Consider the following 25,066-nt stretch of genomic DNA (forward strand, 5'->3'; position numbering starts at 1 on the left):
CTCAGATAGCAGGAAAAAAGAAGAACGGGTATTCCAGTCACAGTAAGGTCGGCACGGCACCCGCCTTGTTTGCAAAGGCATAATACAGGAAAGAAAAAAATATAGTGGTCCAGCCAACTTCAGTGAATTTTCAGACTTTTATTGCGGCAAATTTTCATTCATCCATAGTGTTGATCCATTGTTCCTACGCGTTTCAAGCGGACGAGCCGCTCTTAGTCATGACTAAGGCCAGGCCCAAGCTGCTTCCACTTTTTTTGACTTGATGGACAAATGTGCTGAAGGAGTTTCAAATGTTGCTCTTGACCCAGTTTTGGTCACTTCATCCAGCTCCTTATGTGTTTCTCAAGCTGTTTTATGCAGAATTATAGGCCTACTCCATCGGCTGACTGATACCTGGAGACTCTTGCATCCCTCCGGGTCCCTACTCTGCGGCTCATGACTCGAGACTGTATTACTTTTTGTTACGCTATTGTGATCTGGGTCTCTATTGGGCTACCACTATAGACAACATTACTTTCTCTGACCATCTGTCTCTTTCTGTGAGATGCGACCTAATGCTCTAACAAATGGGCCATTAAACCAGGATCTCAAGTTATTCTTTAAAGTTAAAGTGGTGAGGTTGGCGAACCCATGTTTTGAGTGCCATTCACCCGGCCCAGGCAGGTTTAATTCTAGGTAGAGAAGCTCGAGACAATTCCACCAAAGCAATAAATTTGATTGATAAAGCCCAGCTGCCACTCAAGTTGCTTTCCACTGATGCAGAGAGGCAATCAAAAGGGTTAGTTGGTCTAACATGGCTTTGTAAGTTCTGCCTTTGTAATTGAATGTTTAGGTGGACTATGTTATTATAATCTTACCGTCTGTCCGAGTCAATGGCACCCTTCCTGAAGATTTTTTTTCATCCAGAACAGTACAAGACAGGGTTGCCACCCCTCCCACTTGTGCTTTATTTTCTCATTAGAGCCTTTTCTTCACCACAGTATAAACAATGATATTTCAGGTATTCACATAACAGGTTATATGTACAAAATATCAGTATATGCTGTCGACCTTCTTTTTTCTAACTAATCCACAAATCTTTCTGCCTCATTAGATGCGTGGAATCCACTATTTTTGCCAAATATCGAATTTCCACATCAATTTGTCCAAGTCAAAACGCTCTGAATATCTCTCTGTTGGATCATCTCCAGGAAACACATGAGTCTTCCTATAGTTTGAAATGGGCGGCCTACTTCTCATCCATCAAAGCTCTCCAATACAAATTTTTTTGTGAGGAGGAAAACCTGCCAGACAGAAGAGTAGCTACCAGGGGCTGGGGAGCCGTGGCTCTGGGGCCCAGGCACTTTGAGGGGCCCACTGAGGAGATTTCAGATCTGTCTGTGTCCCTAGGACTAGCGGAGCCCTGCTCTGCTCTCTGTGGTAATATATGTGTCAACCACAGGTCCTGAGGGGAGACCGAGCACATGTGTGAGGTAATTGGTGTGTGTTTTACACACACGAGAAAATACATACCACTTACCTCACACAGACCCACTTACCTCACAAGAGACTGTGTGTTTGCAGTTTCTATGCCTGTCTTTGTAACCAGTATCTACCACTATATGGTCACTGTATGGTGGAATAGTGGTACACCTGGGTTGTGGGCCCACTTGGGTGGGTGTTGGCCCCTCTATGCTGAGCCCCTTGTTCCGCTTCTGCTACCAGAATTAAGTGCATCACTTTTCACTAAAGCAGGTTGCAGAAACCCATTACACCTGCATTGCAAATCTGCCTTTCTACCTTTAAGCATTTTCACCTTTGTGCTCTGTACAGCTCCTCCCACCTACTCCTTCTCAGAGGTCACAGCCTGGCAAGATGACATCAGTGGGGGAAGGACAAGCTGTACAGGAGCACAAAGATGGAGGCAGTCTGCAGCTCAGACAAGTCACATGTTGTTTTATGCATCCAAACTAAAGCCCAGCCCCTGTGACTACACCAGGATTTTGTCAGGATGCAAGAGTTAGTTATAACACACAATTATATTGTAATGCAAATGCTTAGAAAAGGCAGATAGGCATGTTTGCACTGCAGGTGTGATGGGCTTCTGCAACCTGTCTTTAAATGAAAATGAGGTCCCTGGTGACAGGTTCCCTTTAAAAGCTACCACATGGCTAGACTTCTCTAATGGTGCTGCAACTAAATGTAAAGCTTTGGATTCGCCTGGAGGAGCCGTTCATTCAAATAACTTTGCAAGTTCCATCTTGGTTAGATCCTGACAAGATGCTCCTCCTAAAGAAACGTCCAATGGTTGGCCAGATCAAGGTTAATTGTTGTCAGAAGGAGATGGTACAATAACGTCTATTGCCTATTGGCTCTCTCGTCTGCAGTTGAAAGGACTTTATCTTTAGACAGTGGAGAGGAGCTGGTAAGTTTAGGGCTGAGCATTTCATAAACTACTTTACTTATGACATGACCTGGCATCTCTTCATTCTTGTTCTCAGTTTTCTAGTGGCAAGACATCCATGGAAAGCCCCAAAAACCTCTGCCACACTCTCTATTCAGCCTACTCTTGATCGCAATTTATCCCAGATAATACATTTATATCTCTCTCACTGGGAAACAGACTTAAACATCTCATTGATGCCCGAACAAAAGACTAGAATATTTGAGATTTGTCATGGCACGTCCATCAGCTCCTGTACAAATTACTGGCACAATTGTACAGGGTGCCCACTAGACTGCAAACTATTTTCCCACAGGTCCCAGACACATGCTGGAGATGTGAAGAGGAAGAGGGAACCTTTCTGCATGTCTTGATTATTGCTGAAAGGTCATGTATCCCAATTCTGTGGAAACAGAATAACTATGTAGGTTGCCAAAGTAAATTAAATTAAGCATCTGGAGGAATAAAACATATCAACCTTTGATTCGCTTTCAGCAATCTCCTGATTATAGTCAATTATTATGAAGCTCTCCTGCTCGGGTTGGACATTTCCTATATTCTTTGACCTCATCCCCCTTACCTCCCTCCCCCTCTTACCTAGTCACTTTCCCCATCCCACTATTTCTATTTACCTCCTTTCTCTTGCATGATTCTTTTCTATACACACAAAATGGTGGAGATGCAGACAGAGATTGCAGGAATACCCTTTGCAACATCCCCCGCCGGGGCCTAGCCTTTTCTTGGGGCCTGGAGGCAGCTGGGGCCCAGAAAGCCGAAGCCCCGCTGCCACCCAAAGCAGATGCGTTGGACCCAGGCACCCTCCTTCGATCGGCCTGCCACAAACCGCTGAGCCTCCTTCTCTCATCTGCGCTGCTCAGAGACAGTTTCCAGGTGTGGAAGCTGCAGCTCTGAGGCTCCTGACTCTGGTCCTGGGATTAGCTAAGTGTCAGCCCTGATGGTGGACTGGCACTGACTCTCTTTTCACTCTGTATGCTGGCAAGAGGATCTACTCTCTAGGGAGAGCTGGGTTCCAAGATCTCCTGTGGTAAGAGCTGGGGACCAAGAGAGATGCTCTCAAAGAGAGTTGGTGGTAAAGAGGCCTAGCTCCCTGCCCAGGGGCTTTATTATCCCGGTCAGGTGGTGGCTAACTCTCCAATCGCACTCCAATGTACATGGTGAAACACAATTGGTTGGAACTCACACCCAATTAACCATTGCCTGTTCAGGCAGAATCTACAGCTGCTAATTACCTGAGGAATGGATGGCGAGGAACTGGATGGCGAGGAACTTCAGAAGGTGAATTCACTTTTTGTTTTTTTCCTTGACTCGAGTATAAGCCAAGTTAGGGTTTTTCAGCACATTTTTTTGTGCTGAAAAACTAGGCTTATACTCAAGTATATATGGTATATTTTCTGTACATTCTATGAACAGATTTTACTGTTTCTGAAGGTTCCTTGTAATCAGTAAAGCAAATTATAAAAAATAAATACAATTTGTTAATAAAAAATACATCACTATATCATTATAAATCCACATTACCCCTTAAAATATCATTTTACATTAGAAAACAGTACTCTCACTCATGTGTCTTCAGATGTATGGGGGATAGTGAGAAATAGAGGTCCTTTCCCCGAACTCCCCTTGCTGTAACCCAACTTTCCCCATTCCCTCCACCACCACCAACATTTTGGCAAACACACACAAAAAAGAGATATCATTAACAAACTGGAAGATTTAATTAACTGGAAGAGATCATTAACAAACTGCTGGAACGCGTAGCATTGCTAAACCCAAATGGCATCAAAAGATATTCAAAATTGATCTCCCTCCCTGATCTGAATTAGATTGTAGACCACACTGAGATCATTTTTGGAGAACCCATGGGCACCCTGTATCTGATTGAATAAGTTGGGGATCAATGGAAGATTATATTGTCCCCATAGGAGTGGATGGGCATATATGCCCCTTCTGTAAACTATCTTGAATGTACTCCCGCACAGTCTCACACCCTCAGTCTGGACTTCGGAAACTAGTAATGGGATTCAATGTGAAGAACATTTTTGATCCCACTTTACCAAATGACATCAACAGATACATGTTTGAATAAAATTGCAGCAACTCTCTGTGAATTCAGGGAGTCCTTTAACAAACCTTGCTTCCCCCCTAAAAGAGAAGAGTCAACCCCAGTTACCAGAAATAAAGCATCCCGTTAACTAAATCTAAAGCTATAGCCAAAACACGATTCATATTGACAAAATTGGCCTCAGCCTCTGAAGTTACAAAAGCCTTGCCAGAGAAAGATAAACTATAAGGGTTACAGGCGACATTTTTATCTTGTGCCCAAGTGACCCTCCTGAAGGTGCCTTAGTTGCTTGTAGTTCTCCAGCTCTGGTCTTGTGGGACAGGACTTAGATCAGATGACCAGATTTACTACAGTAGAAGCACAGTGGGGCTCATTTACTTACCTGGTCCAGTCGCAATCTCGCTGCGCATTCTCTGACGAGGATTCGGGTTCTGCCGGGATTCACTAAGGTCGCCCGCCCGATATCCACCAGGTGTCGCTGCCGGAGTTCACCTTCTTCTTCTTGGTGCTTGTGAGTGCTTGATCTTGCGACACTTTTCATTTTTTAAATTCCGCAGTTTTTCCGAATCCGTTGAGTGAAAGCCGGCGCAAAACGGAAAAATTCAGGTAACCCAACGAAATTGAGGCTGCGGAGCCCTTAGTATGTGAGCCCCAGTGAGTTCTTAATGCGTTGCTCCTAACGATCACGGGGTGATGGTGACCGACTAATAGATTTTTAAGTACATCAAATAATCCTAGTCTGAATTTATAAACTTGTCTTAAACTCTTACCGACATTGGACGTAGTACTTGCACTTGCGCATCGTGGCGACACCCGCCGCTAACCTCTGATCCAGGGTATAAACCCATTACATGCTATGGTCATGCATGCCTACGGCATAAAAGGTATATATGTACTGATTTGGACCCCCCCCAGTCACACCTACCAAGGGGTCCACGGTTCCGATTGCAGCCGCGGGGTCTGCCAGTTCATACACAGTTGAGGGGTGTAGTTTCTATAATGGGGTAATTTATGGGGTTTTACTATTTAAGCCTCTCAAAGTGACTTGAGATCTAAGCAGGTTCGTCAATAGCATGATTTTGCGTTTTTTAATGAAAATGTGAAAAATAACACCTAAAGTTCAAAGCCGCATAATCTTCTAAGAAATTAGAACACGCGTAAAAAGACCAAGTCAACATAAAGCAGACATTTGGTTAGTTATCAAGTATTTTTGCTGTTATAACTATGTGTTGAAAAAGTAGAACATTTTGAATTTCGGAAATCAAAAATTTTTCCAAATTTACAGCAAATATGTTTTTTTCACAAATAAACGCACAACATACCACAAAAATTTTTCAACTAACATGAAGTACACAGTGTCCTTAGAAAACTATTTCAAAATCACTGATATGTTGAAGCGTTCCAAAGTTATAACCACTTAGTGACTGTTAAATGACCTCAGCATACCCAGTTCTTTCGGGTTCTTCATATAAATGTCCAAATGCTGAAAAAAAGAAATCCACAGTGGACAACACTGGAGCATCTGAGGCCGGTTTCCCACGTGCAGTTTTCGTTGCGTTTTTAAACACATCCAAAACACAAGTGGGAAGGGGTTTGACCAAAACGCATATCCATTTCCAATGAAATGCATGCATTCCATTGCGCATCATTGGAAACGCATAAGCGTTTTGGCCAAACCACCTCCCACTTGCATATCGGATGCATTTAAAAACGCATGAAAACGGCACGTGTAAAACTGGCCTGAGGCTAACAAAAATACCAATTCCTGAGGACTTCCACATAGGAGAGATATAATTATGTCTATTTTCCGGTGGTAATTACCTAAGCCTTGAGGCAGAAATATAATATTCAGCTTTTTATCACTACTAAACAAATCAGGCAATTCGAACTTGGGCTTTGACACAGGCTGACCAGCAAAAGAAAGAGGGCACTTTTCCTGTGCTTGAACCCACTCTGCAAGGTCCTGAACAGTGTGAACTTGGCCCCATAATTGATTACCAACCACCCCCATATTTTAAACACAGAAAAAAGATAATGGAGCTAATTTACTAAGGGCTTTGTACCTGTTTTCGGACGGACGCTGCACTTTCTTTTAGGTGTTAACTGCTTGCACAGATACTTAAGAAGTGTCCGCACCACTATTGTGTCGCACGTCACCCTTTTGTGTTGCAGCTGCGTTAGCCTCCATGCAACAGAAATAAGGGGTATTCTGGTGCTCAGTCGGACCGTGCACCGGTTTTAACATGCAAAGTCTGTTGCACGCCCTATGTTAAAGATGCACCAAAAAAAGTTGGTGAACTCTGTTGGGCCAGTGCAGGGAAGCGACAGATTCATGATTTCTGCCGTACGTTCTTAATGAATCGGTCGCACTCAACATTATACACAGCAGTGCACTTTTATTGCAGTTTCCTACATTCTTAGTGAATGTGCCCCAATTTGTTGGCTAATTAAAAAGTAATGGGGAAAAGAAGAAGGCAAAGCAACACCTAAATAACATTGATGGTTATATTATATAGAATTGTTTACAGAGCATGCAGAATGTGATAAAAAAAAAATGAAAAAGTTATATGATAGCAAAAAGTAATTTTACACTATAGCTTATCTTGAATAAGGTTGTTTCAAATGATCATATAGCGTTTCCATGAGATGATCAATAACAACATTCTATTCATTCTATGGTCTTTTGCAATCTGAATCCAAAACTTCTCTTAAACGCTGCCAAATGCACACAAATAAAAACATGTAGGAGTTGTATTTTAGAAACCAAAAAGCTGTGTTGATCTGTTAAAAGGAAATGAGGAAGTAAAAACATAAAATATATGGTGAAAATGGCCAACAGGAAATGTCAGCACAATGAACTGCTATACATGTCATAACTAAAAAAAGTTTAGCTTGCAAGTATACGTTTAAAAAGAATATACACATATAAGAAGATACGCACACGGTTGCTTTTTTTGGTGCACTTTGCTGCATACTGTTGCAACACAATTATTGCACAGCACAGTAATAAATGCAAAATAGGAACACACACCACAACACCCCATTGCACAGTTTTCATGTTGGACAAAAAATGCAGCCGCCATACAATAATAAATACATGTGCATGCTTCAAAGACAATTTTTTTTCATGTAAAAACTGGTGCAGACACAATAATATATCTGGTCCACAGTCTGCGGAGAATTATTAAGTTACTAGTCAAAAGTTGGAATGCTTAAAGGGGTTATGCCACAAAACTATTTACTACAAAAAACTGTCACAGAGGTTAAAATATTTCAAAAATCTATTTGTAATGGTTACCTGGAAGTAAAGATACCTTTCTATTTGTTATTATGATGCTTGTTCAGCCTCTATTCTGCTCCACACAGAAGCAGATGTGGGAGGGGCCTAGCGATCAGCCTTCAGAGTCTCCTTCCACCTGCTGTGCTCAAATAGTCCCTGCATTTACTGATCCCCAGCACAGCAGGAACCTGCTATTGTGCTGAGTGTCACCTACCAAAACCCTGACACTGCTTCCTCTCCTTTTAATCATTGTCAATATATACTTGAAAATAAATAAATATATATATATGTACACCTATATATTCAATAACATATTCTGAAACTTTCATATCATCCTCATTTATAAAACTATAACACAGTCTATGTTGTTCATAGCAATCAGTCACAGCTCAGCTATAATGTTTTCACAGCCGTATAAAAATATAAAGCTCAGTATAATGTGTGTGTGTATATACTCGAGCATAAGCCGACCCAAGTATAACCCGAAGTACCTAATTTTAACACAAAAACAGGCAGAACCTGCTGACTCGCTGACTCAAGTATAAGCCTATGGTGGGAAATGCATTCGTCATAGCCTCCACCCAGTATATATCTAGGCAGCACATGCCCCCCAGTATATACCCAGCCTCTACCCTTTAGTATATTGACAGCACCTGCCCCTTGTATACAGCCAATAGCCAGCCAGTCCCCAGTATTGAGACAGTGCCTGCCCCCTCGGATATATAGTGCCTGCCCCCCTATAGCATGTGCCTGTCTCCTCGTATATAGCAAGTGCCTTCCCCCTCGTATATAGCAAGTGCCTGCCCCCTCGTATATAGCATGTGCCTGTCTCCTCGTATATAGCAAGTGCCTGCCCCCTCGTATATATAGCAAGTGCCTGTCTCTTCATTTATAGCAAGTGCCTGTCTCTTTCTGTCGTCAGCTCACGCACGGTCCTATCGCATACACCATGATGTCAACCTCTTGCTGACATCATAGTTAGTGCCGATGGCGGTGTACACACTATGATGTTGCCAAGTGGCTGATGTCATGGTGTGTGCTACGTAGCCACGGGGACTCGAAGAGCATCAGGATTTTTCAGCACTAATTAGGGGGCATTCCGGTGCTCAGTCTGACCGTGCGCCAGATTTAACATGCAAAGTCCAATAGAAATGTGTCACACGCCCCACGTTAAAAGTGCACCAAAAAAAGTTGGTGCACTCTGTCGGAGCAGTGCAGGGGGCACCAGATTCATGAAGAACGTGCAACAGAAATCCTGAATCTGGCGCCCCCTGCACACTACACAGGTCACTGCACATAGTACACACTGCACTGTTCTTAGTAAATGTGCACCTAGGTATTCTCACAGCATCATGGTTGGTCAGGCTGACATGCATGGTGGAAGTCTAGGTGGATGCAAGGGAGGCAAACCCCACGTGTATCATCACTCCAAAGTGACTTCCTCAGGGGTAAGTGCCACTTACCCCTGAGGAAGTGACTTCGAAGTGAGGATACGCATGGAGTTTGCCGTCCCTGCATTTTTCTAGACCCCCGACATATTTACACTTTACTATACGCGTGACTGACCATGATGCTGTGAGAATACATTGTTTTGCTCTACTTTTATGCATTGATTGTACAAAATTAGGAGCAATAACATGGACCTTTTCAGTTGTTTTTATGACTTTTACTAATAAAAGTATTTTTGTATGTTACTTTGGGGCTGTTAATTGCATCTCTTTCTGTTTATTTTGTAAGGAATTTCAACTAAATCACTAGATAGATAGATATGAGATAGATGGATGGATGGATAGATAGATATGAGATAGATAGGTAGGTAGGTAGATAGATAGATAGATATGAGCGAGATAGATAGGTAGATAGATAGATAGATAGATATGAGAGATAGATAGATGACAGGTGATAGATAAATAGATAGATATGCGATAGATAGATGACAGGTGATGGATAGATAGATAGATGACAGGTGATGGATAGATAGATAGACAGTGAATGGAGGAGAGTACAGGAGGAGGACTGCATCAGGAGAGATCAGAGTTCAGCCTGTTACTTGTGTTATCTCTGCAGCCTCCTGTGTGACCTGACTAATGGTGGAGGGAGGAAAGGGCTGCTACATTGCTATGATCCATGTTAGAGGAGGACTCCTCTGTGCAGCAGATAGCCATGTCTGTCTGGCTGCAGTTACCTTGTATCTGCTGCTGGAAGCTCCTGTGTGACCTGACTAATGGTGGAAGGAGAAGAGGGCTGCTGCATTGCTATGATCCATGTTAGGGGAGGACTCCTCTGTGCAGTCTGGCTGCAATTACCTTGTATCTGCTGCTGTAGGCTCCTGTGTGACCTGACTAATGGTGGACGGAGGAAAGGGCTGCTACATTGCTATGATCCATGTTAGGGGAAGACTCCTCTGTGCAGCAGATAGCCATGTCTGTCTGGCTGCAGTTACCTTGTATCTGCTGCTGGAAGCTCCTGTGTGACCTGACTAATGGTGGAGGGAGAAAAGGGCTGCTGCATTGCTATGATCCATGTTAGGGGAGGACTCCTCTGTGCAGTCTGGCTGCAATTACCTTGTATCTGCTGCTGCAGGCTCCTGTGGAGCTGGTACAATCTCTGCCCCTCCTCCTCTCTCACCTCCTATTGGCTGCAGTGTGTCAGCTGATCTCTCAGTGTGGAGAGGAGCTGTGAGCCTGTGGAGTGATCTGTAGTGCAGAGCAGCTGCTGACTCCTTGTGTGCAGACTCTGCCAGATCAGCTGTAGCTCCGGACAGGACACAGCTACCTCCAGGGGGCGCCAGCAACCATAACAAGCGGAGTTATCTCAGTAAGGCTGCACATTTTGTAATAAGTGTAAATGGTGAAAGTACTTGTCACAATGTATTGGACCCAATTACAGCCTTGTGCTATGGTGACACAACCCCTTTAAAGACTTTTTTTGTACATGGGAATATCTGAACCAGGAGTTACAAATCATCTTCAAGAGTAAATAGGTGTGCACAAGCAGACATTTTACATGCAACAGGTATTGAAAGTAATGTCCTAACCAAGACACCCGGATGGGGTCAACCCATACCCCATTGATTTAATTACAGAGAGGAACCAAGCCACATAGAGGTGGGAATATTGTCCCAAGCCAGACTAGGCTTTGTATGTTGTGTATCTGTACTTTTTCCAGGCACTTGATATGGTGCCACAGAAAAGGTTGTTACATAAAATGAAAATGCTGGGACTAGGGGAAAATCTGTGTATTTGGGTTAGAAATTGGCTTTGTGATATAAAATAGAGGGTCTTCATTAATGCCATAATCTCAAATTGGGTCAAAATTACCAATGGAGAGTCAGGGATCAGTATTGGGCCTCCTTCTTTTTACTATTTTTATTGATGACCTCAAAGAGGGTTTATACAGTAAAGTTTCAATATTTGCAGATGATACTAAGCTCTGTAAAGTAATTAATATGAAGTATACACAGGATAGGGCCTAACATGCTGATCAGTGGGGGTCTCAGTGATGCTGACAGCTTACTAGAACGAGGGGCCTGATGGGGTCCAAATTACCCCAGTCAGACCCCTTGTCGCTCCACGAGATGGGTGGAGCACCAGGACGCGCATGTCCGGACTACCCCGTTCATCTTTATGGAACTCAAGGAGATTGCCGAGTACAGCGCTCAGCAATCTCCGTCAGCTTCAAAGAGATGAATCGTGCTGCCTGGCCATGCGCGGCTGACTGCTCCGCTCAACTAGTGGAGCGACGATGGGTCCGATTGGGGTATATTGCACACCATCAGACCACCTGTTCTCGTGATCTGTGGGAGTCTCATCACTGAGACCCCCACCAATCATCAAGTTAGGCCCCATCCTGTGGATAGGACTTAACTTGTTTTGTGGGAAAACCCTTTTAAGAAAACTTTTTGCTGAAAAATACTTGGGGGTATTGGTCGATGCTAAACATAATTTTAGTGACCATAGGCAACTGTTAATAAAACAAATAAGATTATGAGATATATCAAGAGAGGAATATAGTCTCATGATAAGGATGTAGTATTGCCCTTATACAAATCACTGGTCAGACCACACACAGAATATTGTGTACAGTTTTGGGCACCAGTGTATAAAAAGGACATAGTGGAACAGGAACAAGTGCAGAGGAGAGCAACCAGGATTATTAGGGGAATGGAGGTTCTAGAATACAGTGGAACAGGAACAAGTGCAGAGGAGAGCAACCAAGATTATTAGGGGAATGGAGGGTCTAGAATACAGTGGAACAGGAACAAGTGCAGAGGAGAGCAACCAAGATTATTAGGGGAATGGAGGGTCTAGAATACAATGATAGATTACTAAATTTGGAGTTATTCAGTTTAGAAAGAAGACGGCTGAGGGAAGACCACATGACAAATATGTGAATGGGTAGCACAGGCATTTTTCTATACCTAGGTCTGTGACCAGTACATGGGGGCATCCCCTACTCGAGCTCAAGCAGGGCAGTTGAACCATCCACATAGACAGGGATTCTGTACTGTAAGAGCAGTGAGACTGAGGAACCTTCTGCTGCAGGAAGTTGTTATGGCAGATACTTTCTACACGCTCAAGTTAAGCCCGGATATCATTTTTGAGAAAAAAATATCACGGGTAATGGGAAACAAACATTTAACTCTTATAGGTTGAAATTGCTACACGTGTCTTTTTCCAACCAGTAATTGAGAGTTTAGAACAAAATTGGAATTTTGGCTTAAGTGCATAAATTTACATCTATCTTTATTAGCCCTTTCTCTGCCTAATCCTCCAGCTTCCACACATCCCTCTTTAACCCCTTACCGACGTGTGCCGTAATAGTACAGTGCACATCGGCGGCGGGTACATGGAGAGGGCTCACCCGCAATCAGTGCTAGCACCAATTATAGTAAATAAATATAAAAATTCACCCCCCTTTCCCTAGAACTGATATAAATATAAATAAACAGCAAAAATAAACACTTCTTCCAGTCCGAAAATGCTTGATCTAATAATTGTTTTTCACTGCCTTTAACCCCGTAACGGAAAATAGCGCCCAAAGTCGAAAATGGCACTTTTTTGACATTTGGAAAAATATAAAAACTTCAATAAAAAGTGAACATCATCAAAAGTTGCACAAAATGGCACCACCCAAAGCTCCAAACACCAAAGTATGAAAAAGTAAGATGGCAAAATCCCCCCCAAAAATTTTGTACAGGAGGTTTTAATTTTTGTAAATGTATGAAAACATTATAAAACATACAAATTTAGTATCCCGTCTAGGCACCGACCCAAAGAATAAAGTAGACGTGTAATTTGGGGCACACAGTGAAAGCCATAAAGTCCAAGCCCACAAAAAAATGGCGAAAATGTGTTTTTCACCATTCTCACTTCATTTGGAAATTTTTTCCCGCTTCCCAATACACACCTAGAATATTCAATACAATCACTATGAAGAACAATTTGTTATGCGATAAACAAGCCATCACAGAACTCTTTACATGTAAAAATAAAAAAAGTTATATCGATTTTTGAAGGTGGGGAGTGAAAAAAAAAAAGGTTGTTAAGGGGTTAATATTATAATATCTGCCTCTGTATTCATTACTTTACAGAGCTTAGCATCATCTGCAGATATTGAAATTATAATCTGTAAACGCTCTATGAGGTCTTTATTAAAAATATTAAAAAGAATGGGGCACCCCACTGGTAATTTTAACCCAATCTGAGAACGTGCCACTCATGACGACCCTCTGTTTTATATCTCTAAGCCAATTACTAAGCCAAATACACTGATTTTGAGATTTGGAAACATTACTGATTTTAGTATAAGTTGTCATGTATTCATTTATAACTTTGCTCTTCCTATGTTTAAAAGTCACTGAGGTGGCCCTATTAGTGACAGAGAGCCTCGCCACTGTTACTGTGCATACAGAGGTAGCTATCACTGGCAGGATGGCCTCCATGATTGCTACACATAATGGATAAATGAAGTTAGAATAGTTTGAATACTTATCCAGAAAACAATATATCTATCTGCTCAGCTCCTCCTTTTCTATAACATGCTGACTGCAGATACACTACGCTGCACTTTCCAGGTTCCCTTTAAGCAGAAAGTTTCTTTTAGTTCCTCTCTTCCATGTTATACAACTTGTAAGTGCAGAAGCCGAGACAGTGATTATCACAAAGTGACGTTTCTTCTGTTGAGTAAATCTACAAAGCGTGCACATGATTCTTTCCTCTTAAGCAATCTGGGTAATGTTACCCTTGTGAAAAAGGTTTCCTGTCAGTGAAATGCTCGCAGTGGATTGTACCACCTGTCTATTGCTGCCGCATAGAACTTCTGGGTATGTAATTGCTTCTTTATTTCGCTTCTTCTGCTCTTAATGTGATAATTAAATTACAGGTTTTATATTTGTCGTCTTTCTCCAAATCATCTTAAATTGGTTGTTGTGCACATAGACATTTGCTGAAGAGGAGATGCAATTGCATATATTATCGAGTTCAAAAAGTGAAATTTTCCATTCTGCCTCAAAGTAAAACAAAATTTATATGCTTGTAAATGTTTTGTTTCAAAGCATAATTTCCTAACAGCAATTTCTATTACAAATACTGGGACTAAAGACTGCCCAACTTAGAGATGGAAAGCTATTACACTAAATATGTACAATATATGTGAAACACATATTTCTAGAACTATTTGTCTCATATATATTTATATTTTAATAAATCTCACATCTGTCTAGTAAGTAATTTAAATACATTTTCATGTCACCTCAGTGTAAAATACACTTCCGTTTAAGCCATTAGCCTCTTATAGGCATATTGAGAATGAGGAAGTAGTGTGCTTCTAGAGGCGTGTAAACATGCTGCTGTAATTATACTTCATCCACTTCTGAATAAATGTTCTGTGAACCCTTCTTTATTGTACAAGAATCGTGGTGTCATCCATGAAAACGCCTTTACTACATTTATATATATGATAATTATAGAACTTTGTTCCACATACAATTATTTCTCTACTATACCAACCACCCACTCATGGTTAAATGTGGTCTATGACTAAATATTCCAATAAGCTGACACTAATACACCCACAAAATTGATTTTTGGCAGAACTTGTATAAAGAGCATGAATTTTCTGGCATTTTATTAAAATATATTCAATAAATATTTTAAAGGAAATCTACCATCAAAATCAATCATGACCATGTTTTCCATGGCCTCCTTCCTTTTTTTAAAAAAAAAAATCATCTTTATTTGGTCATTGGTGAACAATAAAATATGTATACCCGGCAGAGGCGTAAGTACAGTGGTAGCAGCCATAGCAGCCACTATGCGGCCCGCAGTGTCAGGGGCCCCATCATCTGACCTGACACAATAAAGAATGGAGGATGTGCACCATTATATCTATATTGTACGGCACATTGTCCAGCATAATATGTGTATAACATATACTGTGATGTATATATTCAGTATCTGTGATGTGTATATGGTATCTGTATACACTGTATGTGAGTATGTTGCATATGGCACTGTATGTATGTGTATATGCACATGAGTGTATTTATATGTGTGAGTATACTAATATCTATACTTTTTAAGTGGGAAGGGGGGCCCCATGCAGTAGCCTGCTAGGGGGCCCTGTCTCTCCTTGTTACGCCACTGATACCCGGTTGTTATACAATCAACAATCAACAATCAACCAACAACCAAATCAAATCCTTTATATCATGAAATGAATCCAAAAAACTGAGATGCAACTAGCGTGTGCCATACATAAAACCAAGCTGAGCATATTACAATTTACAATGTTTATAGTGAACGTCTTGTAAGCACAGATCACGCTGAGGAACAGTAAGGTATTGTTGTAAAGACAAAACATTCTGGTGGGGAGATGGGGCCAATGGAAAATCTCATATTCCAAACTTGGGTCTATGTTACTGGAGCCTTCTAGTATGTCTCAGACCTTCAGTCTGCTAAGGGTACCTCTTATATATGCTTTATGATACCATTCTGTTTGACTGAGCCTAGTCATAAGTAGTTTGATTTATTCCTAGGTAAGGTATGTTCCTATGTATTTACGCCATTTCCTGAAAAAGGACTTGGTGGGTGTACTTCCTAAATGCTCCATTTCTACTTTCAGGTAGTATTTAATCTGAACCAAGACCTCAGCCCAGGTAGGGAGTGCCCATTCCAACCAATGGTTTATGAAGCACCTTTTGGCCACTAATAATGTAATGTGGACAATAGGTTCATTTTCCGCATTTAGTGGCACCATAGTGTGAAAGAGTAGAGCTAGGACTTGCATCAGTAAACGGTGGCTTGTATGAGTAAGCGGTGTCTATCTGGTCTCCTATTTCCATGGTCGTACAGAGGGGCAGTCCCATAAGGCATGGTACAAATCTACCAGCGGTGCTTCACACTTCAGGCATTTTGTTGGACCTGTGTGGTCGGGATGCTGATGCTGGTGTGTTAAAAGCATATATTGTTGCATGCATTAGTTTGTAAAAGGATTGTAATTTGGAGTGTACAGGGAAGAAGAGGTTTTGCCTATTTCTTCCAAAGACTTTATTGCAGCCTGCTCTTAAAAGAGCAAAGGGACCAGTAGAAGAAGTTCACTTTTAGATGCATTAATCCTGAACCCAGAGATAATCCCAAATTCTTTGATGTGTGCTATAACTTTAGGTACTGTCTCTATTGGCTTCGTTAGGAATAGGAGAACGTCGTCTGCAAATAAAGTGGCCTGCACACCACCTTTTCCTATCTGTATGTCCGCATTTATGGCTGTAGAACATAGGGCTCTTGCTAGAGGTTCTACCGCTATGTCAAAAAATAGGGGGGGGGGGGAAGGGGCCTGTGAAACCGTATTTATCCAGTACAAGGTCCATCTACTGCCAATAATACTCTTTTGCCCACGATGGTGCATGGAGTGGCATTGCTGTCACGGGTGCCCCTGCCACCCATATCTCGGGTCGCAGAAGTACCTCCATGTGCCCCAGCACTAGTAAACTCACTTTTCCTGGCTCCAGCGGCAGTCCCCGCGATGCCCTCTGTCCGGCGGGTGCTTCCCCATCCCCTGGGGCACGTGCGTGCCGGCTCTGTGAAATTTAAATGGTCAGCGCAATGGTAATTGGCACTGGCTAACTGCCTGCCGTGATAAATTCCTGCCCCTTTTGTGTTCCCTGCCGGATCTTTGTGCTTCCATGTCTGAGGGAAAGCTGCAGAACCCAGACTACATCTATCTGTGTCATCTAAATATGATGGGGATCCCAAGTTGTGCAGGGGCTTTTCTCACTCAGTGCTCCCTGCACATTGAACTCATTCCTACACAGTTCATCACAGAATGATCTAGAGTGGCTTTCATCATCAGCCTCCTCTCCGGGAAGGCCCGGGCATGGGTTACTCCCCTCTGGGACAGGAAAGACCCGGTAAGGCTAATATCATCATCTTCTTTGCCAAGTTCCGGTCTGTCTTTGAGGAACCAGCCAAGGCTTCTTCTGCTGAGACCGCCCCCTGCTGAACTTGCGTCAAGGGAACTCATCTGTCGGTGACTATGTGGTTCAGTTCCGTACCCTGGCTTCTGAGCTTGCCTGGAACGCAGCCACTCTTGTCACAACTTTTAAAAAGGGTTTGTCTGGTCAGATCAAAGATGCCCAGTCTGCATGGAGCCTTCCTTCTAAGCGAGAATCTCTGCCCCTATTGTGCCAGCCCAGAGCACTTTCTTACGTCTTGTCCAGTCCTAGGGTTCTTGGGAGAAGCATTCCTAGGTGAGAGCAAATCTTCTCCTCGTCTGAATTTCACTGCTCTTCTCAGTTTTGGAACAGGCAACCCGCTTCAAGTCTCAGCATTCCTGGACTCTGGCTCTGCAGGGAATTTTGTGAATGCTGCATTGGTCTCCCAGCATCACTTTCCTGTGGTTCGCCTACAGAAGCCGCTGGTTATCTCTTCCATCAGTGCACAGATTCTCCATGACCCGGTCCAGTATCGTACTGAGCCCCTGTCTCTGCAAATTGGGTTGTTGCACAAGGAGAGACTCCTTGAGAGAGATGTTTTATGTGCATGTTTTCTCAGAGACGCAAGCTGAGATTCTGCCACTGCACCGCCCCTACGACTGTCCCATAGACCTGCTACTCTCCTCCACAAGGTCGAGTATATCTATTGTCTGTGCCCGAAACCGCGGCCAAGTCAGCCTTCATCAAGGAGAATTTGCAGAAGGGATTCATCCGCAAGTCGTCTTCCCCTGCTGGTGCTGGATTCTGCTTTGTGGCCAAGAAGGAAGGATCCCTCTGTCCGTGCATAGATTACCGCAACCTTAATAAAGTCACTGTGAAAAACCGCTACCCTTTGCCTCTCATCACTGAACCTTTTGATTGCCTGCTGGGGCCAAGGTTTTCACCAAGCCGGATCTGCGGGGGGCCTTTAACCTCATCTTCATCCGTGAAGGCGATGAGTGGAAGACGGCCTTCAATACTCGTGATGGGCTATTTTGAGTATTTGGTAATGCCCTTTGGACTCTGCAATGCCCCAGCGGTGTTCCAAGAATTCATCTTCAGAGACTTGCTCTACACTTGTGTCGTTGTCTACTCGGACAATATTCTGGTGTTTTCTCCTGACCTACAGTCTCACCTGATCCACGTCTGGCAAGTTCTCAGGTGCCTACGGGCTTGAATGCCAAGCTCGAGAAATGCCAATTCAATCAAAGTAGTCTTCCGTTCCTGGGATACATCATTTCTGACAAAGGACTACAGATGGATCCTGCCAAGTTGTCTGCCGTACTTCAGTGGCCTTGCCCAGTGGGACTGCGTGCTATACAGAGATTTCTGGGCTTTGCCAATTATTACCGGCAATTTGGTCCACATTTCTCTTGTATTGTTCTCTCCTATTGTAGCTCTGACCAAGGAGAACGCCAACCGAGACTCTGACCTCCGGCGGCTGAAGAAGATTTCACTAAGCTGAAGTCTGCCTTTGCCTCTGCCCCAGTTCTAACACAGCCTGAAATGGAGAAGCCATTCCAGTTGAAAGTTGTCGCCTCATCCGTTGGTGCTGGAGCCATCCTCACACAGAAAGGGTCCAAAGGTCGAACCCTCACCTGCAGCTTCTTTTCCAAGACCTTCTCAGCGGCTGAGAGGAATTATGATGAGATCTTGCCTCCTTCCAGGTGTATAGATTTCTCTGTGTTGGGTTCATTAGGTATGTTGTGTAAGCTATTCTAAGGGCTTCACTTCTTTGTTCATAATTGACTCTAGCGCTGTGCCCAAGGGTGGAAACGTGTCATGAGTTTCTCCCGTATTTCCATCTTCCCAGTATAATTTCGGATTTGGTCCACCACCCTTTTTAGCTGTAGGATGTAAGAGTTCTCCCGGGTTAGGTATGTTGGAAATCTCCAACAGAAATCAGTGCCTGGTTTATATGTGTGTTTCAGGGTGATTGTCACTGGGGCATGGTCAGATATAAGTGTTTGTTCAATTGCTGTAGTTCTCATGTGGTTCAAAAGCGGTCTCCTTAAAAAACCATGGTCTAGTCTGGACCATGGCCCATGAGCTTCAGAATAAAAGGAATACTCCCTGTCATCCTGGTGGAAATACCATCAACTGTCAACAAACCCTAAGTTGGTTATCATCCCCTTTAAGTCAGATTCATGATGCTGTGGATGGGACCCTGAGAGCAAGTGGTAGAATCTATCCTCCCTGACATTTATCACTTAGTAGAAATCCCCAGCTAATAGTATTTGTGTAGAGTGGTGCTAAGACATCTCTAAGGGTGTTGAAGAAGTATAGCTGGTTTTCATTAGGGGCGTATGTTATACACGCTCATGTCACCCATCATCTGCAGATACAGTGGGGCAGATTTACTTACCTGGTCCAGTCGCGATCCCCCGGCACGTTGTCCGACATGGATTCGGGTCTGCCTGGATTCACTAAGGTCGTGTGCCCGATATCGAGCAGGTGTCGCTGCTGCACGGAGGTCCGCCGGAGTTCTCCTTCTTCTTCCGGGTGCATGTGAGTGCGTGTCTTGCAACACAAATCGTTTTTTAAATTCCGCCTTTTTTCTGAATCCGTCAGGTTGTCTGACGACCACACCCCCCCATTTCTGTCGCTTGAAAGCCGGCGTTGATGTGCCACAATCCGATCGAGTGCGCCAAAAACCCAGGGCAATTCGGTGCAAAATGGCTCAAATCGGAAATATTCGTGAAAACCCGACAGAATAGCACCTGCAGGACCTTTAGTAAATGAGCCCCAGTGTTGTCATCTAATTTTTATTTTTTCATTTTTACTGACCAGAAGCATAAATCTCCCATATTCTGATCACCCTACCTCTTCAGACACCCAGAGGCGTCTCATCAGTTTGACCTCTGACGTGTTGAGGTGTGATTCCTGAAGCAAGACAATGTCCACCTTGAGCTTCTCTACATGCTGAAGCACCATTAAGCGATTCTGTGGTATCTGCAGCTCCTTCACATTCCATGGTATTATGTTTGTAAACATGACCCCCTTTGAAGCTGTCGGTTTCCCCTCCTTTCCATCCACTCCATCTTATCATATGTGTATTGCCTCCCATATAACAATCTAACAGAAAACTTTTTAGAACAGAAACAAATAGAAAAGTTCAAAACACAGTGAATAGTCACCCCTGTCCCTTGTTGAATTCCACATTTTCCTGTAATAAAAAGAGGGGGAACAGGGCTCCTCTTACCCTATTGTCACATATCATGGAGAAGTCAGTGCTCAAACTCCCTGGAGCTATCTCTATCGCCCTCGGAGGGATATGAGGCAGATGTTATTCAATATCAGTATTCAGGCATGTCTCAGTGTCTTAGGTGGTCTCTACAGTCCTGGAGAAGGTTGCCTCGGCAAGGCCAGTAGTGCCTTGCGAGGGGCAGTAGGTTTGCAGATTCCTGCCATGTTTGAAGGCCCTCCAAGGACATCTCTTGCATCACAGGGTCAGTGAATGTGTGAGCAATGCTATCTGGGTGCATGATGTTCAGTTTAGCAGGATACAAGAGCTGGAATCTACATTGCCGCTTGTGCAGTTCCAAGCATATTGCAGTGAAGGTTTGTCGTTTTGTAAGCTCAGTCAAGTAGTCAGAGAACAGCAGTATGTTTGCATTGTATATCTGTAGCAGTTCTCTGCATTTTCTGTAAGCAGAATTTCCTTTTTTTCGGCATATTCAAGACACTTCGCTATTGCCTGTCAAGGCCTGTCCTCCCTCCTTGATGGCTGCTTAGAGAGGGATCACGGGGATCTCGCTGGGCCAATTCTGTTGGCATTCTCTACTTTACCTGCATCACAAATCACGTGGGACATATACAAATAACACAATATATAATCATGACATAGGCATATGCGATAATAGAAGTGCTGTGAATTTTTACAAGAGTTTACAATGTAAACCAAGATATTAATAGATATTCATGTTATCAATCTTGTTACTTTCTGATTGTACATGTTTTCGTTTCTATTTTCTGCACACTATATGGGGTAAAGTATTGGGACACTTCCATATATAAACCACTTCATTTGGCTTAAACATAGAACTACGTCTAGTGTAACGCCATGCTAAGCCAGATTTATGACTTGAGACTTTTGCAAAAAGTTTAATAGTTACTCCAGTTCACTGCTGGCCTATATGCAGAAACTATTTTTTTTTTAATTAAACAAACTTTATTTCCATTTTTCTTATACATAACATAGTCATTAATACAACCTAATTTCATAGTATCCAATTCTTATATATAAAAAAAACAAAGGAAAGAAAAAAAAATTATCACAGCTTCTGAAACTGACTATGGCCAACATTCCATATTCTAGGCCACTTTCTTAATGCGTCTCTTCACCCTGCTCACCAATCTTAACTAATATCTGAACAATTTGGCATTTCACTACTTCCCCATTTCATGACAATTCTTAATCTCGCCAAAAATAGTATTTTTCCAGAACTGTTTTCTTGTGGGCCTCCTCAGCATTTAACCTAATCATACCTAATATGGCCACTTCGATATTTCTATCCAGGACCACTACCAGAGAATCTTCGATGAAAGCAAAAATATCCTCCCAATATTTTTTGATTCTATTACATCCCCAAATAACATGTAAGAAGTCTGCCTCTTCAATCGAGCATCTATTACACCTCGATTCTACCCTGACCTTCATTATATGGTGTAATACCGGAGTGTAATATAGCTGATTGACAATATTAAATTGTACCATTCTATGGTTCCATGAAATTGATGATAAACTCATTCCCTTACAGCATTCTTTCCACTTCTATGGATTCCAATCCTCCACCACCCCTCCCCATTGTTGTGGTGCTCCAGAAAACTCCCTTTGACTCCATGCTTCAATCATAAATCCATAAATTCTCAAAGTGTTTCTATTGACTGTGCCTGATAAATTCTATACACTCGTGTGTTTCCTCTTTTAACCTACCTTTGTCAATAGCACAAAACACATGAAAAATCTGAAAAAATCTAAAACCCCCTGACGCCGAAATCTTATAAATTTTCCTTATATCCTCGAAATCATAAAATTGACAATTACTAGATATCTGTAGTAATCTACTTAACACCCCTATTCACCCAATATTTATTATCAGGAATTCTCCTGAAATATTCAACATTAAAGTTATTCCAAATTGGTGTACGGGAAAAAAGTGTAGCTGTCGGTAACATACAATATATCCCTTTATTTAATTCCCTCTAACAATTCAACAATTGTGTCCCTCTCACCTACACTACGTTAATCAAATTAATACGATCCAAAGCCCTATCAAAGCAACCATTAAAGTCTCCATTTATTACCACAGGGCAGTCAGGTTTGTTTTCTAAGAAGCGAGTTAGTTGATTCAACACAGAGATTGGTGGAGGAATATATACAAATGCAAGAATAACTGTTTTTTTTATTAAGTAATCGAAAAATAAAAATAAATCTACCCTCTTTGTCGATCCATGAAGCTTTAATATCTAAATCCACTTTATTATGAAGTAACACTGAGACTCTTCGAGAGTATGTGGATCCATATGAATGCAGCCTAATGGCTGCCCATCTCCTATGTAACCATCTTGAGGAGTCCGGGTGTAAGTGGGTATCGATTAAACAAATAATCCCCGGAACATGACGCGTAATTAAGTCCATCACCATACATCGCTTTTTGTGATCATTAAGACGCCTAACATTCCATGTTGCGATCCACGTGGCCATTCAGAAGACACCAACTAACGAAAAAAAACCCATCAGATAAGAACCACCCTCCTCCTACTTGGCCCGTAAACTTCCTCGCTTACAGGTCTCCACATCCCAGCGTTAATCCCCCTTCCCCGAAATCTCATAATCTCATAATTAACATAATTTTAATGGCCCACTGTTTCCAGCTATTCTCCGAGTCCTCAAATAAATCTAGTCTTTACGTATTACCCTTAGCTTTGCAAAATGTACTTATGAATATTTCATACCAGCTTCATACCAGCTTTTATTCTTTTTTTAACCTCCCTGAATCTAACTCTTTTTTGTTGAGTGCCAATAAAGTAATCTGGAAAGACAAAAATTTTTGTTCCATTATAGACTATATTCTGGTTTGTACGAAAGTGCCTGATAATTGCTTCCCTATGCTGAAATAACAAAGTTTTAGCCACAATTACTCTAGGTGCCGATCCTACAGGACGCGGCTTACCGGGAACTCTATGAGCCTTTTCGATATGAAAAAAAATTGCTAAATTTTCCACACCAACCAGTTCTGTAATCCACTTCTGAAACCAACCCTCTAGATCTCTATTTTCCATATCTTCTGTCAACTCCACTATCTGAATATTCACTCGTCTGGAGCAGTCCTCCAAGTCAGTTAACTTATCTTTGAGAAGCTTACTCTCTTTCAAGAATCCCTGCATTTCCTTTTTAGGGCTTTTTACCTCTGCTTCTCACAGATTTTAAACATATCTTCTGTTAACAAACCTAAATCAGAGGAGAGTGAGCCAACCCCGGTGAGTAAAGATTCCACTGTAACCCCTGCTTTCTGCACTGTGGCTAGGATTTCTATCCAGATTGGGTTAGTAACTTCCCTGCCACTCATTTCTGTATCTGTTACCTCATCCCCCTTCCTTATCTATTTGTGAAGTCATAGGAGGGGGTTTCAAAGTCTGGCGTGTTTTGACCACCGGGGAGATCCATAGTTTTTCTAATTTGGAGGACAAATCTCCCTTATTCCTCGATTTCTCCCTTGCTTCCTTTGGAGATGGGCCCCCTCCCCCTGATTTGAGACCCTGATTCTTAGCTGTCATTTTGTTAGGTTTCTAATAAAGAACCCTTCAAATCTAAACCGGCCTGTTGGTAAATTGTATAAAACTGTATAACATCTTAGATTATCTAACACAAACCCAAGACAATTCGTAAATCCAAATAAATGATTGCACTGTCAGTAAAGACCCCAGTCCTCACATAAAAGTGTACATTTATCGAGAGAGCTGTTATAACATATCAAAAAGCCAAACCCTTAAACCTGCCCATCAAGTTAAATGCACTGTGGAGGAGATACCAATCAGTGAGGGCAAACCGATCAAGTCAAACCGTTTGGGCTGACCCCATGGGGGTCAAACCAAAAGAGCCTAACCATCAGAGACGCTCCGACAGGGCATAACCGATAGAGTGAAACCGGCCAGGTCCAACTCCCACAACCATGATGGCTGATCCGGACGGCAAAACCCCACCAGCAGACCTCAATCAGCAAAACCCAGGCGGGAGACCCCAACCAGCAGATCCCAGTCGGCCAGCCCCAACCGGGAGGGCCCCCACAGTAGAGCCCCCACTAATCTGTCCCAAACCAATGGGCCCCCAAGCCTCAGACTCCCCTAGGCCTCAACCAAGGGGGAGCACGAATTAGCAGACTCGGGTTAGCAGACTCGGGTTAGCAGACTCGGGTTAGCAGACTCGGGTTAGCAGACTCGGGTTAGCAGACTCGGGTTAGCAGACTCGGGTTAGCAGACTCGGGTTAGCAGACTCGGGTTAGCAGACTCGGGTTAGCAGACTCGGATTAGCAGACTCGGGTTAGCAGACTCGGGTTAGCAGACTCGGGTTAGCAGACTCGGGTTAGCAGACTCGGGTTAGCAGACTCGGGTTAGCAGACTCGGGTTAGCAGACTCGGGTTAGCAGAAAACTTGAGTTTACAAACAGAGTCGGAGTAGCAGCAGTCTCCAGTTGACAAAAATTGAAAATTAGCAGCAGGTTCGAATAAGCAGCAAAATCAAGGTTTAGCAGCAAAGTCCGAATAAGAGCAGTGTCAGATTGATAACAAAGTCAAATTAGCAGCAAAG

The 25,066-nt window shown here is 42.7% G+C and overlaps 1 protein-coding gene across 1 annotated transcript in view; it reads left to right on the forward strand.

Moving 5' to 3' along the window:
- The first annotated feature begins 13,919 nt into the window (after positions 1-13,919).
- The window catches only part of IPCEF1 (interaction protein for cytohesin exchange factors 1), a 136,149-nt gene continuing 125,002 nt past the window's right edge, over positions 13,920-25,066 (forward strand). Inside the window, exon 1 of the mRNA XM_072141095.1 lies at positions 13,920-14,110. The gene's annotated coding sequence lies outside the window, so the exon portion shown is untranslated. The remainder of the gene's footprint in view (positions 14,111-25,066) is intronic.

This window comes from Engystomops pustulosus, chromosome 3 (assembly GCF_040894005.1).
Source record: "Engystomops pustulosus chromosome 3, aEngPut4.maternal, whole genome shotgun sequence".
NCBI classification, from domain to species: domain Eukaryota; kingdom Metazoa; phylum Chordata; class Amphibia; order Anura; family Leptodactylidae; genus Engystomops; species Engystomops pustulosus.